The sequence below is a fragment of the Bubalus kerabau genome, chromosome 8, assembly GCF_029407905.1.
Source record: "Bubalus kerabau isolate K-KA32 ecotype Philippines breed swamp buffalo chromosome 8, PCC_UOA_SB_1v2, whole genome shotgun sequence".
Lineage (NCBI taxonomy): Eukaryota > Metazoa > Chordata > Mammalia > Artiodactyla > Bovidae > Bubalus > Bubalus kerabau.
Window position 1 is genome coordinate 32,859,499 of NC_073631.1, and position 16,354 is coordinate 32,875,852.

The following is a 16,354-nucleotide window of genomic DNA, read 5'->3' on the forward strand; positions in this document are numbered from 1 at the left end:
CAAAGTGTCCATTATCAGCAGGTCGGGAGCAGTAAATTGGAGCAGTTTGCTTCAATCTTGCTGCAAGTTGAAATGTAAGATAGGTGGGGATCAGCAAGAGGCAATTTTATCCTATGATCATTTTTGTCAGATCGCATCAAAGTGGCAACTTAGTTCGATGCATGATTTCAATTAACCAACTCTGGACGTAATGCTTCCACTGCCAGGGGAAGCTCTTTTCTGAGCCTGGGTTCCTCATTATTTCTTATTTCAACCCACCTGGGTATCCACAGGTGAAAGGAACTGTGAGGTTAGAGAAAGGAAGTGACATGTATGGGTGACAGCCACTCCCCCAGACCTCGCCTCTGGGCAGCAAGCATCACGGTGTCTGGGTAGCTCGAAGTGCCACCTTGCTTATCTGCAAATTTCCTAACTTATAACTCTGTTTTTAATGACCTTCAACTCTGGATTTTAAATATGTTGAACTTGCATGTTGTTTACCCTTTAACAAAAGAATTAGTCTTTTGCATGACAGTTTTAGGGAGAGTCAGGTCACAACGATGTGTACTTGTGCTAAGTCACATGAAGTTACTCATAAGCACAAAAAAAGTGAATGTGAAGCTGAAGACTGAAGCTTTGTTAATTCTTAGCTCCCTGAGAAGTATTTCCTGCATGGCCTAAGTGAATACTGGGTTCAGTGATTGTATGGAACATATGCATATGTACATAAGGAAAGCCATGTCTGCTCTCAAGGAACCCACAGTTCAGGAGAAGTAAGACATACACAAACAGCTACAATAAAAATAGGAAGTTCCATAAGAGGGAAGCAAGATCCTATAGGAATTTAGAGAAAGATCACTTTTTGGTTGGGGAAGTAAGGGCAAACACCAAAAAGATAAACATTTAAACTGGGTCTCAGTAGTTGGGTGGATATTTATTTCTATAGGAGCCTAACAAATTACCATACATTTAGCTGCTTATAGCATGACCAGTTTATTAGCCCACGGTTTCTGTGGGTTAGGACCAGGGTTAGCTGAGTCCTTTGTTCAGAATCACACTAAGCTGAAATCAAGGTGTTAGCCTGGGCTTGAGTCTCCTCTGAGGCTTGGGTCCTTTAGCTCAGGCAGGTTGTTGGCAGACTTCAACTCCTTGCAGTTAAAGGACTTATTCCCTGCTCTCTCACTGGCTGCCAACTGAGGGTGCTCCTCATCTCTTAGAGGCTACTCACCATTCTCTGCCATGTGGTTTCCTCTTCAACATGAATTTGCTCCTTCAAGACCATCAGGGTGTGCTTAAGAATGGCCCAGCCCCTCCTAAGCACTCACCTGATTAGGTCAGCTCCACCAAGATGATCTCCCTATTGATTAACTCAGAGTCAACTGATGACTAACCTAACCAACCACAGGAGTGACATCCCAGCATATTCACAGGTTCTGTGAGGTGGAGGGGGCTGTACAAGTGTGTATTCAAGAGATGAGCATCTGGGAACCATCTGGCATGGTACTGTAGAAAGAATAGTTTTTGAGAAAAAGAAAGGAGGGGGCTAGGAAGGAAGCATTAAGGATGTTTGTTAACAGGTAGAAAAGTTATGACCAACCTAGACAGCGTATTAAAAAGCAGAGACATTACTTTGCCAACAAAGGTCCGTCTAATCAAGCTTTGGTTTTTCCAGTAGTCATGTATGGGTGTGAGAGTTAGACTATAAAGAAAGCTGAGCGTCAAAGAATTGATGCTTTTGAACTGTGGTGTTGGAGAAGACTCTTGAGAGTCCCTTGAACTGCAAAGAGATCCAACCAGTCCATCCTAAAGGAAATCAGTCCTGAATATTCCTTGGAAGGGTTGATGCTGAAGCTAAAACTCCAATACTTTGGCCACATCATGCGAAGAACTGATTGATTTGAAAAGACCTTGATGCTGGGAATGATTGAAGGCGGGAGAAGGAAATGACAGAGGATGAAATGGTTGGATGACATCACCAACTCAGTGGACATGAGTTTGATCAAGCTCCGGGAGTTGGTGATGGACAGGGAAGCTTGGCATGCTGCAGTCCATGGGGTCGCAGAGTCAGACACAATTGAGCGACTGAACTGAACTGAATGTGTTAGTTTTCTCAACCGAATCAAAAAATGGAGGTGACTGGGGAATATTGGCCTGGAAAAGGATTTTAGATAAAGTCCATGAAGCATCTTAAATTTCAGAGTGCAAACTCACCAAAGGTTTATAAGTGGTAATGTAATTATCATTATGATTTTTAAGAAGGTGATTCCTGGGTGCAGGACAGACTGAAAGAGAAAGCACTGTATGAGAAGGGGTTGTCTCTCTCTGTACAAGCATGGAGGTTCTTAGGGCAGTGTCTTGCTGCTGTAGCCTCAAGTAGAACATAGCGGGTGCCCATCACACATTTGTCAAATGAAGAAATGAGTGTGACAGGACAGGGAACAATTGTCGTAGTCTGGGTGAGCAATATTAAGGGAGGAATTAGGAGACAGCAGTGCAAAGAGAAAGGAGGAGGGTGTATTGAAGAGATATTGCAGAGCTATAAGCAATGGAATTTGTAAACCTGTGGAACAGGAAGAAAAGAGAAATCAAAACTGGTATCAGTTTGGTTTTTTCTTTAGGTGTCATTACCAAAAATTCATTGCCAAAACACTTTCCCTGTTTTCTTCCAGGTATTTTATGGTTTCCAGTGTTACATTTAAAGTATCCATTTGATTTAATTTTTATGAGTGGTGTAAGATAGAGATCTAGTTTTATTCTTCTACATGTGAATATCCAGTTTTCCTAGCCCTGTTTATTGAATAAATACTTGTCTTTGTTGTATATTCCTGGCTATTTTGTCAAATATTTTAAGCCTTTGAATTAAAGGATATGCACAGGTATAGACAGGTAGATAAATGTTGCTTATCAGTGGCATATGTATATTTAAAATTAATATATGTAAATAATTTGGAAAAATTCATAAGTGACAACCAAGATTGTTGAAGAAAAACAAGATAGCTTTCATCAGAAAAGATTAAAGTATTTGAACCATTTAGTCATGAAAGCTTAGAGCAGGAGGTAACTTATGTGCTATCCACCGAACCTTTTAACTAGTGAGGACTCTCACGATACCCTTTGTGTGTGATCATTCTGTCTTTGCTTAAACAATTTCAGAGACCAAGAAGCCACTGGATTTTTAGACAGCCTGTTTAAGTTTTAGGCAGCTTTGTTATTACATCTTTATCATATGTCAGAATATGCCTTCTTATGATTTATTTCCATTGCTCATAGCCTACTCTTTGGAGCAATGCCCAACAGACACAATATTCCTTCACATGACAGCACTTCAGACCAACTAAAGTCCCACTTCTTGTGAGGAATGCATTCCCCAGGACCTTGCATATTCAAAGTTCATGAAAACTGAGGCTAATTCTGAAAAGGTTGGTGTGTGTGGGTGTGTTAGTTGCTTAGTCGTGTCTGACTCTTTGCAACCCCATAGACCGCAGCCCACCAGGCCCCTCCATCCCTGGGATTCTCCAGGCAAGAACACTGGAGTGGGTTGCCATTTCCTTCTCCAAAAGAAACGATAGAAAGAAAGAAAGTGGAGCCACTCAGTCGTCTCCAACTCTTTGCGACCCCCTGGACTGTAGCCTACCAGGCTCCTCCATCCATGGAATTTTCCAGGCAAGAGTACTGAAGTGGATTGTCATTTCCTTCTCCAGAAAAGGTTGGTAGTTAGTCTAGTTTTCTGGCTAAAGTGGTGCTTCTGTGTGGCAATAAGAGAAGTACACAATTCGCTATTTGAACTTGTCTAATTCCTGATTAATTTTTAGTTGAGGAGAATTGCCTTTGGAGATAAAGGGGAGCTATTTCAAATTCCCTTAGAAAGGCAGAGAACTGTATTTGAAGAAAACTGTCATTTCTCCAAGGCTTTTCTTTCCATACTCCCTCAATATATGGAAACAGCAATATATTAGTCTACTAAAACAGTCCATGATGCCTCCATCCCTAGAGATGGAGGCAGTTTAAGAACAGGCAAATTAACTCTATTGAAGGATCAAGAATTTGCATATTCAGAGGCTGAGAAGTAAACCAGATGACCCACTGAAGTTCTTCAGCACTGATGGCATTCTGATTTTTGCTCTTCAATCCCAGGTTTCTTAAATGTAACAGTGCTTCCACACAACTATTTCCAATGGTAGGTATAAGGCATATCCAACAAAATATAAACTTAAAATACAGATTGGCAAAAGAGAGTAGCATTGATTTTTTTTCAATATATTTAGGTGTATGCATAATATGTAATGTCCAGTATCCAGAAGTCATTTATTTGCTTTAAGTCTTCAACTTGGCATGAACCTGTGTTTGAAAACCACTACCTGTGTTTGAAAATACAATTTTTATTTACATATTGTTATATATCACCATAGAACTCATGGATTTTTTGCATGTGTAACATTCAGGCTATGGTTTTTCCAGTAGTCATGTATGGATGTGAGAGTTGGACTGTGAAGAAGGCTGAGCTCTGAAGAATTGATGCTTTTGAACTGTGGTGTTGAAGAAGACTCTTGAGAGTCCCTTGGACTGCAAGGACATCCAACCAGTCCATCCTAAAGGAGATCAGCCCTGGGTGTTCTTTGGAAGGAATGATGCTAAAGCTGAAACTCCAGCACTTTGGCCACCTCATGCGAAGAGTTGACTCATTGGAAAAGACTGATGCTGGGAGGGATTGAGGGCAGGAGGAGAAGGGGACGACAGAGGATGAGATGGCTGGATGGCATCACTGACTCGATGGATGTGAGTCTCAGTGAACTCCTGGAGTTGGTGATGGACAGGGAGGCCTGGCGTGCTGCAATTCATGGGGTCGCAAAGACTGAGCGACTGAACTGAACATTCAGTTTTCTTTCTCATGTGGCACTTAAGCATACAGAGAAATTTCAGAAACAAAAAGAAAAAAAACACTTTGTATAACACTTCATATAAAAGTTTCTAGCATTTTGCTTTTAAGAAATAAAACTTTTAAAATCAACTAACTGAAGCCCTGAGTGACTGATACTCACAACTGAAGCCCTAACCCCATCTTTTTTTGCTGTTTTGTTCTTTTCAAAGAAGGAGCAGTAATTGATGTTCAAAAGGATACTTTTCCCCTTTGAAAACTTTTTTTTGTCTTTGTACACACTGAAAATTCTCAGCAATAGACAGGTTTATGTTTAGACAGACTAAATTGTCTGAAAAATTATGATGCAGCAACTGGGCTGAGAGAGAAGTGAGATGTTTCTTTTTTTTTTATTTTATTTTATTTTTTAAATTTACAATATTGTATTGGTTTTGCCATATATCAAAATGAATCTGCCACAGGTATACACGTGCTTCCCATCCTGAACCCTCCTCCGTCCTCCCTCCCGTACCATCCTTCTGGGTCATCCCAGTGCACCAGCCCCAAGCATCCAGTATCGTGCATCGAACCTGGACTGGCGACTCGTTTCATATATGATATTATACATGTTTCAATGCCATTCTCCCAAATCATCCCACCCTCTCCCTCTCCCACAGAGTCCAAAAGACTGTTCTATACATCAGTGTCTCTTTTGCTGTCTCGTACACAGGGTTATTGTTACCATCTTTCTAAATTCCATATATATGTGTTAGTATACTGTATTGGTGTTTTTCTTTCTGGCTTACTTCACTCTGTATAATAGGCTCCAGTTTCATCCACCTCATTAGAACTGATTCAAATGTATTCTTTTTAATGGCTGAGTAATACTCCATTGTGTATATGTACCATAGCTTTCTTATCCATTCATCTGCTGATGGACATCTAGGTTGCTTCCATGTCCTGGCTATTATAAACAGAGCTGTGATGAACATTAGGGTACATGTGTCTCTTTCAATTCTGGTTTCCTCAGTGTGTATGCCCAGCAGTGGGATTGCTGGGTCATAAGGCAGTTCTATTTCCAGTTTTTTAAGGAATCTCCACACTGTTCTCCATAGTGGCTGTACTAGTTTACATTCCCACCAACAGTGTAAGAGATGTTTCTTTATGTCTGATCCTTTCTAACAGGAAGACAAGAAAAAAGTTGAAATTGTTCTCCAAATATGAAAGCTATCTGTCAAAATATTACTTGTTGAAATGATTATTATTTAAATTTATCAACCCAATAGCATCTGCAAAATGAGAGGAAGAGGGTTAAGAAGAAATGTTCTTAAGATCTCCTGGTAGCTGATATGTCCTTAGCTCTCAACAGTTGCTCCCCAGATGTTAAATAGCAGGTTCTTATTTTTGAAGTCTATACAAATAATTAGTAAACTGTGGAAAAGACTGGGGCAACTCCTGTCTTCCTCACTAATTTAGTTAGCCTTGTTCTGGACTCTTATCTGTACTACCCAACCAAGTACAAAACTGCGAAAATAGAGTCCTTTGGAAAAAGAAAGTTTGAAACACAAGGCGGTTGCGAGAGCTCATAAGACTATGAGAATAGCCAGCGGTGTGGAGTCTCTGGGCTTCTCAGGTGGCTCAGTGATAAAGAATCTGCCTGCCAGGCAGGAGACACAGGAGATGGTCATCTATCCCTGGGTCAGAAAGATCCCTGGGTCAGAAAGATCCCCTGGAGAAGGAAAGGGTAACCCACTCCAGTATTCTTGCCTGGGAAATCCCATGGACAGAGGAGCCTTGTGGGCTACAGTCTATGGGGCCAGTCATACACGACTGAGCTATTGAGTGCTGAACTCTACTGTGAGATCTCTGAGAAAAGAGAAGGAAGGAGAACTAGAGCACATCTGAACTCACTGGTCTTTGAAAAGAGGAGGGAAAATGAGGTTGGAATCAGAGGTGGGTTTTACAGATGAGAAGATGAAGGAATTCCCTTCTGGTGATTTCTATTTTTGAAAAACAGAAATTTAACACCCAAAGACTTTTATATTAAACAAATTCATAGGCCAAGGACAAACTACCCTCCTTTAACACACACACATATGCACACATACACACACACACACACACACAATCAACATGGTCAAGGTCATAGAAAAGAAGATAGAGGGAAAAATGACTGGCTTATTTCATGAGGAACCAAATATTTATAACAGCAGCAACCGTAGGAGTGACTATTGCCAACTACAAATTGGCACTTACCATGGGCACTTGGTATCTACCTCTACACAAATTAAATCGTGCTGCTGCAGCTACTGACCTTCATTAACCCCCTGAAATGAGTTCAAGGTAGAGAGCAGAAATATGAGGCATTCTGTGTTGTGAGGAGGGATGAGGGGACTGGCAGAAAAGGTCTTCATATAGATATTTTCAGGAGCCAATTTTATGAGCCCAATTCTTGTATCTCCCCATATCTGCAGGAGGGAATGGCAACCCAGTCCAGTATTCTTGCCTGGATAATCCCATGGACAGAGGAGCTTGGTGGGCTAGTCCATGGGGTTGCAGAGCAGACACAACTGAGCAACTAACACTGTGTCTAGAAAAGCACTAACATCTTTCTTGGTGAAGATTGTTCCTCATGACTAGCAATAAGCTTCATGAGACTAGTAGAAACCTGGAAAAATATGGGCTTGATTGCATGTATTTTTCCTTCACCAAAATCACATATATGGTGACCTTTACCCCCTGCCTCTTTGGAGCAGTTTCTCAGAGCTACTTGAGGTACTGTCTCCTGGACTGGTCTGCATTTTGCCTCAAATAAAGCTTAACTCGCAATTCTCACATTATGCATTTTTTTAAGTCGACCCTATTGATGGTATCAGGACTGAATTTGATTCCGTAAAGTCCATTCTAAAGACTCAAGATAGTTTTTGCCCCAAATTAGTTGCAGACAAGGCTTTAAAAAGTCTACCATAGGAGGGCTTCCCTGGTGGTCCAGTGGTTAAGAATCCACCTTGCAAAACAAGGGACACCAGTTCAATCCCCTGGTCTGAGAAAATCCCAGATGCCTCAGGGCAACTGAGCCTGGTACTCTGGAGCCCCCAAGCTACAACTACTGAAACCCATATGGCACAGAACCTGTGCTCCTCAGCAAGAGAAGCCACTAAAATGAAAAGCCTGCACACCTTAGCGAAGAGTAGTCCCCACTCACCACAACTAGCAAAAGCCTGTGTACAGCAATGAAGACCCTGTGCAACCAAAGAGAAAAATTAAAAAATGTCAACCAAAGAATCAGGTTGATTATTTAGTGCCTGTCCTGAGATAGGACTGGAAGAGGATGAGCTATGTAGCTAATATGGAAAGTAAAACTTTTAACTTCAGTTTCCTTTGCATTCTTTATAATGATGTATAAATCAGAACCAGCTGAATTAAGCAGGCAATGCACAGCAGTTGAATACAATGATTAATGGTACCTACACAGTAATTTATGGGAAAATGCTATTAAGCTCAGATATTATACACAGTATAGTTCAATACATGTGTATGATATCACCTTAAAAAAACCGAATTTGCATTACCTATTTTTCTCCACGTTATCAACCGTAGTGGATAGACTCTTGACCATCTCTGTTAACAGACATGGTTCATCTCAGTTGTGCATATCTGATGATATTTCTTACACTATCAAAATGTTTAGCAGTCTTATGTTGGAAAGGGAGAAAGGATTTAAGGTATTTAAAATACATTCAAATACTTTTTATATAGCTTCATTCTTTTATGTGCCCAATTCAAAATTCAAAGACTGTATATATATGTGAGTATATGCATTTTGAGGTAAAAAAATTACCAATGAAAGTATAGAATTAAAAATAACTGAAAATAGTTTATACACTGCTGCCTGTTTCTATACCAATTTTTAAAAACCTTTACTAGTTTTTAATATTGGCTTTATGCCCTTCAAAAGGACTCAAATTCATAATATACAAAGAAGTTTATGTGATATATAGAGCAGAGCCATAAACCATATTTTATGCATAACAGTGATTAAATACATGGTTGATATATTTCACAAAGATGGAAACCATGTCAAAAGGTTTACATTTTGATAACTTTCCTTTTGGGGGGCATTTCTAAATTATTTAAGTTGAAGAATAAAATGACTTGTTTGTGAATTTGCATGATCTTTTTAATCATCTTTAGGTAATGCTGATATGGCAAAGACACTAAATTACAGGCAGCAGTGGGAATCTGCTGGGTAAAAAAGCACAGACTCATTTTGTATATGAGTCCATGAGGAATATTCTGTTCAAGGAGTGGAGACATAAGAAAATTACCTAACTCATGAACCACACATTAAGAGCGTAGTCAGCTGTTGTAAATGCGTATCCAACAACAAACCATTATGTATCTTTGGCTTAATTATATGTGCTTATTATACACCTGTACTGCAGAGTAGAGGCTGCTATTTGCATTACTTGTGGTTTTCTCTATCAAAACAGCATTAGCATTATGAAGCTTATCAAGCTTATGTATGATTTCTCTGGCTTGAGTGTGTAAGTCCCTTTATTTTGTGCACAACCCAAACAAGATGAGGGGAACAAATGAAAAAATATTTTAATCATGTTTGTAAAGAATTTAAAGGTAGGGAATTCATAGATGTGGACGAGCATTAGCAAAATCACTAAGCTTTTGTAAACCAACTTGATGTTTAGGAAGAAAGTTAAAAAGATAAATTCAACATTTAATTTTTTCTCTAGCATTCCATCGTCCTAAAGGGTGTTAATTACTATGATATTGGTGTTATTTACAAAATAGCAATAAACGTTAAACTAACAAATAATTTGTGATTTAGAGTTTTTACAACTCATGGTAAATAAGCAGTCTAGGCACAATTATTCTGTATATTTAAGAGCATTTACTAATACATGGAAGTATTAAAACATTATGTAAAAACATATATTTTAAAAGTAAAAATATATATGTATTAAAAACAACCTCAAAAATAACTCTAAAGAGAATTTTATGGAACATTTCATTTTTATACATTATCGAAACTTATTTTTACAAATTAGATTTCCCCTAAGGTTTTGATATGTACTTGTTTTAAAAGCATCTCAGAGTCACTAATTAATCTTTTAACTTCACCACTGGCTATATTTAATCTTCCCATGTCTTTCCTTTACTTCTGTTTTGCGTCCTTTCCAAAGGAGAAAAGTGAGGTTACACTAAGGGAGATGACACATGTCCTGATGAACACAATCCTATTATCATGACAAAAATAACACCATTTCAGAGGAATAAACAACAAATGGTGCCCAGTGCCCAGAGAAAATTAAAATTCTATTTGAAATTCCCACAGGGTCTAGTACCAATCCCACAGCTGAAGTTTGATAGTTTCTCAGAAAGGCAAAGCTTAGGAAAATAAGGGGTTTGAATCCATGAAAAATAATGGTAATAATAGCAAAAGGAGATGGAGAAGGAAATGGCACCCTACTCCAGTACTCTTGCCTGAAAAATCCCATGGACGGAGGAGCCTGGTGGGCTGCAGTCCATGGGGTTGCGAAGAGTCACACACGACTGAGAGACTCCACTTTCACTTTTCACTTTCACTCATTGGAGAAGGAAATGGCAACCCGCTCCAGTGTTCTTGCCTGGAGAATCCCAGGGACGGGGAAGCCTGGTGGGCTGCCGTCTATGGGGTCGAAAAGAGTCCGACACGACTGAAGCGACTTAGCAGCAGCAGCAGCAAAAGGAGAAGGGCTCCATATTAATTGATTTATAGTAGACCCAAAGAAGGGATGGTAGTTTGGAAAAAATATGCCTTGTAATTTTAGTAGATACCTCTTAATACAAAATATAAATTGCATTTCTTAAAAACCACAGAAAATCTGCAAATAAATCTCTAGGAATGCCAGCAAGTTTCTAGAAACATAACTCCAGTAATTTTTATTTTAAAGATTAGGGTTAGATATAAAGATAGCAAAATTTTCCCAGCTCTGCTGAGAGATCATATATTTCATATATTTATTGAATATTCTATTACCCCTTCATTCACAAAAACCAGAGACACTAAAATAAATATGGTCAGTGTTTTATATTACAGTGTGTGCTCAGTCACATACAACTCTTTGCGACCCCATGGACTGTAGCTTGCAAGGCTCCTCTGTCCATGGGATTTCCCAGGCAAGAATATTGCAGTGGGTTGCCATTTCTTTCTTCAGGGTATCTTCCTGACCCAGGGATCCAACCTGTGTTTCCTGCACTGGCAGGCAGATTCTTTACCTCTGAGCCACCTGGGCTTCCCAGCTAGCCTTTATTATTAATTGCTTAGTCACTCAGTCATGTCTGATGTTTTGCGACCCCATGGATTGTAGCCTGCGAGGGTTCCTCAGTCCATGGGATTCTCCAGGCAAGAACACTGGAGTGCATTGCCATTTCCTTCTCCATTATTATTAATTAAACTTTATTAATATTTATGTAGAGATGATTTTTTAACTCATTTACTTTAAAAATACTAATTTTTGTCCAATAATCACAGCAGTGTTTTCTCAGAAATTGCTTTTATGATAAAACTATCTGAGGTGACTAGAACAATGAAGTAATCTTTTTTTTTAGAATTTAGATTATCTCCACAATGTCTATTACATATTTTTGCAACTCAGCAAATTATTTCATTTCTCTCTCCCTAGTATGGAAATTTAATCTAGGTATTTATTTCATTTTCAATAACCTATTTGAAGAAAGACTAACTACCGTTCAGTATACAGTATTACATTATGCATTCAAAACTGATACTATAAATTATGTAATCTAACAAAAAAATTATTAATGGTTTGTGTGGGGGGAGCCACCATGAAACCTCAACTGCCAGCAATGGAAGTAATTTTCTCTGTACCCATCAGGAAAGGGAAGGAACCCAGAGTGCCTGTGTTTAAACAGGTCCATGGCATGCATTCTCTTTTACACACATCACTGTTTATAAAGACAGCAGTAAGGCCCCAGGGTAAATTTCAAGTCTAACCATAGGCCACCTTTAAACATCAGTAAACAGATACTTTAATAAAAATACAGCTCTTTAGTACTTTTGTGTTCAGGTCCATGTTAATAAGCAATTCATGACCACAAAATAAGGATAGGATTGTCATTTACTGAATTTTGTAGATGACAGAATTTACCAGCTGTTTTTCTCTGCTATTCTTCTCTGCTACTGCAGTGCTCTCCCCACAAATTGTATCATGATTAAAAGCAGTGAATGTAGATTCTAAAGCTTTTTAAGCTAATTTAATATCCCCAGAATTAGGGAAGGAATCCTGTAATCCCTCAGGTGAATCCTTCTGAAATTCTGTGTTGAAGAAAATAGATGCCTCCACTAGACACAAGAGTAGAATAAAGGAGAATCCTGGCCAAAGGCAGGATTCAGAGGCATACTAGGTCAACATGGACGTCCCAGAGGAAGGTGGGAACCTTGGGCTTGTTGGGCCATCCATCCATGTTGGGCACTTGTTTGGGTGATTTTTATCCCCTGCAGCACTTTTCAGCTCTAGGTTGAAAGAGCTGATTAGGTTTCTTCAAAAATGGTAGAATAGAATAAACTGCTGCAGTGGGCCTGGAGTCTAAGGTAAGTAGAAGAGTGCGGGGTTTGTGATAGACTTACAGGCAGAGCCTTTGAGGAAATCCACTGAGAGTACCCAGGTCCTCCCTCCCTTTGTATCATGTCCCCTAATAATGACAGTCGTCATAATCTAGCATTTCATGTCAAACAGTGTGAATCGTGGGGTAAATGTAGTACAATTTGTAGAACTCTGTTTTACAGAAAGTCTTTGATTTCTAAAAATATTTTACATAAAAATTATAGGAAAATTCATCATGAGATATTCAGTATGATTAAGACAAATCTGAATGTAATTTAATATAAAATAATAGGCTGAGCACCAAAGAATTGATGCTTTTGAACTATGGTGCTGGAGAAGACTTGAGAGTCTCGCAGACAAGATCAAACCAGTCACTCCTAAAGGAAAACAACCCTGAATATTCATTGGGAGGACTGATGCTGAAGCTCTGATACTTTGGCCACCTGATACAAAGAGCTGACTCGTTAGAAAAGACCCTGATGCTGGGAAAGATTGAAGACAAGAAGAGAAGGGGATGACAGAGGATGAGATGGTTGGATGGCATCACCAACTCAATGGAAATGAGTTTGGGCAAACTCTGGGAGATTGTGAAGGACAGGGGAGCCTGGCTTGCTGCAGTCCATGGGGTTGCAAACAGTCAGACACAACTGAGCAACTGAACAATAACAACAGTTCTCTAATATAATTTCTTGGATTTGTGCTCACAACCATTACTCTATGTCCTAGTCTCAGAAAAAAGATTTTATATTAAAGCATCCTGCCTACAATGAAGCTGAACTTTGTCATGCCCTGTTTTCCAAGTAGACTGTCTCAATTCTATTAGGAGTTTCCCTGTGGCTCGGATGGTAAAGAATATTCCTGCAATGCGAGGGACATGGATTGGATTCCTGGGTCAGGAAAGTCCCCTGGAGAAGAGACTGGCTACCCACTCCAGTATTCTTGCCTGGAGAATTTCATTGACCAGGGAGCCTAAAGGGCTACAGTCCATGGGGTTGCAAAGAGTTGGACAGGACTGAGCAACTAACACTTTTTAAATTTTCAGTTCTATTAAAATAGTAGAGTGACTCATTTGTTTTGATTTATTTTTATGTATTTCTTATATGAAGGATTTAATCTCCCTCACTATGGGATACTTTTGAGTTTTTCATCTTTAAATTAATGTGTAAATACTTCCTCAAATTAATACATAGGGACAATATTCTTAGGACCCAGGAATCTGCTCTCTCCTCTTCTATTTTACAAATTTAGTTTGATGCTATCATAGGTTCTTTCCAAAATGTGCTAAAGGAAAGTATTTGTTTTGTTTTGTTCTGAGAATTTAGTATTTTTGGTACGAAGCAGAGAATTTCAAGTAGGATCCTTGTATCATTAATGAAAAGAAAACTGCTTTGCAATTTTAGCTTTCACATAATGCTGCTAGTTATGAATTAGATGAATTATTATATGCTGAGTTTCATAATATGCATTGTCATTGGATTGTGCCCCCCAAAAAAGGTATGTTTAAGTCCTAATTCCAGATATTTCTGAATCTGACCTTACTTATTAAATAGGGCCTTTTAACAATGTGTTCTAGGATGAAATCATAGTGGATTGAGATGGGCCTTAAATCCAACAACTGATGTCTTTCTTTTTTTTAGGAATTTTTAAAAATTGAAGTATAGTTGATTTACTTAAGTTCTTGCTATACAGTAAAGTGATTCAGTTATATATGCTTTTTTTATATTTTCCATTGTGATTTATCAAAGGATATTGAATAATAGTTAGTTGCCTGTGCTGTATAGTAGGACCTTCTATATATTAGCTTGTGTCTGCTAACCCCAAAGTCCCCCTTTGTCCCCACACACACACACCCTCTTTCCCACGGCAGCTATTAAGTCTGACCTCCATGTCTATGAGTGTTTCTGTTTTATAGATAAGTTCATTTGTGTAATAGTTAGATTCCACATATAAGTGGTATCATACGGTATTTGCCTTTCTCTCTCTTGCCTCACTTAGTATCATTATCTCTAGGTCCATTCATGTTGCTGCAGATAGCATTATTTCATTCTTTTTATGGCTGAGTAATATTCCATTGTATATATCTACCACATCTTCTTTATCCATTCATCTGTCAATGGACATTTAGGTTGTTTCCATGTCTTTGGCTTCCCAGGTGTTGCTAGTAGTAAAGAACCCACCTGCCAATGCAGGAGATGTAGGAGATGTGGGTTCGATCCCTGGGTCAGGAAGATCCCCTGGAGAAGGAAATGGCAACCTACTTATTCTTGCCTTGAAAATCCCATGAACAGTGGGGCCTGGCAACCTACAATCCATAGGGTTGCAAAGAGTCAGACATGACTGAAGTGACTTAGCATGCATGTCTTGGCTATTGTGAGTAGTGCTGCTGTGAACATCGGGGTGCATATATCTTTTTGAATTAGGATTTTTGTCTGGATAGATGCCCAGGAGTGGGATTGCTGTATCATATGGCAACTCTATTGTTAGCTTTTTGAGGAATCTCCATACTGTTCTTCACACTGGCTTCACCAACTTATGTTTCCACCAACAGTGTAGGAAAGTTCCCTTTTCTCCATACCTGCTCCAGCATTTGTTGTTCATCAACTAGTGTCTTAATTTATAAGAGAAAGGGGAGAGAGGTTTGAATTCAGAGACCTGAGGATGCGCACAGGGAAGAAGGCCATGTGGCAACTGAGCCAGAGACAGGAACAATGCAGCTATAAGCTAAGGAACACCAAGGATTGCAGGCACCACCAGAAGTTAGGACTAAGGCATGGACCAGATTCTCCCCTCAGAGTTTCCAGAAGGAACCAATTTTGTTGACACTTTGATTGTTGCACTTCTGGCCTCATAATTTGTAAAAGAATAATTTTTTTAAAGCCACCTATGGCAACCCACTCCAGTGTTCTTGCCTGGAGAATCCCAGGGATGGGGGAGCCTGGTGGGCTGCCGTCTATGGGGTCGCACAGAGTCAGACACGACTAAAGCGACTTAGCACCAGCAACAGCAGCAGTGCATTGATAATCTGTTATGGAAGCCCCAGGATATAAAGACCTGCAGTACATATAAAATCTGTAAAACCATACTTAAGCTTGTTTTCTGGTTTAAAAAAAGTCAACATAAGCCAGGACTTACACCACTAGAAACATAGGTGGAAAACTGTGGGGTGGGTATCTGGTGACTTCTTTTTTTTTAATGTGGACCATTTTTTTCAAAAGTCTTTCATTGAATTTGGTTTTTTCTTAATGTATATATCTTATTGAAATATAGTTGACTTACGATGTTTTAGATGCACAGAACAGTGATTCAGTTATACACATATATTATTTTTGAAATTATTTTCCATTATAAGTTATTTCAAGATATTGACTCTAATTCCCTGTGCTATACAGTAAATCTTTGTTGCTTGTTGCATATCTTTTTTAAAAAATTAGAAATCTAGCATTCTTTTCATACTAAGTCAAACAAGTAGAATCAAAATGTCATAAATGTTTTAGTTAGGCAAAAAATTCACATTTTCTAAAATACATATATTATACATATTATTTACATATATGTATTAAAAGCTTTTCTCCTACAGTTGATAAAAGCTTGAGAAAGAACATAAAAAAGAAAAAGAAGAAATGGAGGAATTGGAAAACAGACTAAATGAAATGGGAGCACTGAATATGAAATAGAGAAAGTAAAACAAACTAGATAAAAATAAAAGATCCTCATATAGCCCAGTTGTTATTAAACATGGCTGCTCATTACAAACATATCTGGAGCTCTGGAGGGAAAACAGCAAGAACTGGGCATTTGTATTTTTCCAAAAATTTCAAGATAATATTGATAAGCATCTGGATTTTAAAAGGTTGAAAATTCTTAGAGATGAGAATACCAGACCATCTGACTTGCC

The 16,354-nt window shown here is 38.8% G+C and overlaps 1 protein-coding gene across 19 annotated transcripts in view; it reads left to right on the forward strand.

The window, feature by feature from the left end:
- Positions 1–16,354, forward strand: part of LOC129659005 (histone H3.3A-like) — a 247,000-nt gene that overhangs the window by 3,935 nt on the left and 226,711 nt on the right. The window contains exons 2-3 of one of the 19 annotated variants that reach the window (XR_008717722.1): positions 3,458–3,685; positions 4,438–4,981. The exons of 16 other annotated variants lie outside the window; for them this stretch is intronic. The gene's annotated coding sequence lies outside the window, so the exon portion shown is untranslated. Of the gene's footprint in view, positions 1–3,457; positions 3,686–4,421; positions 4,982–16,354 lie in introns of those variants that run through there. 2 more of the 19 variants (XR_008717728.1, XR_008717715.1) reach the window with 2 other exon arrangements.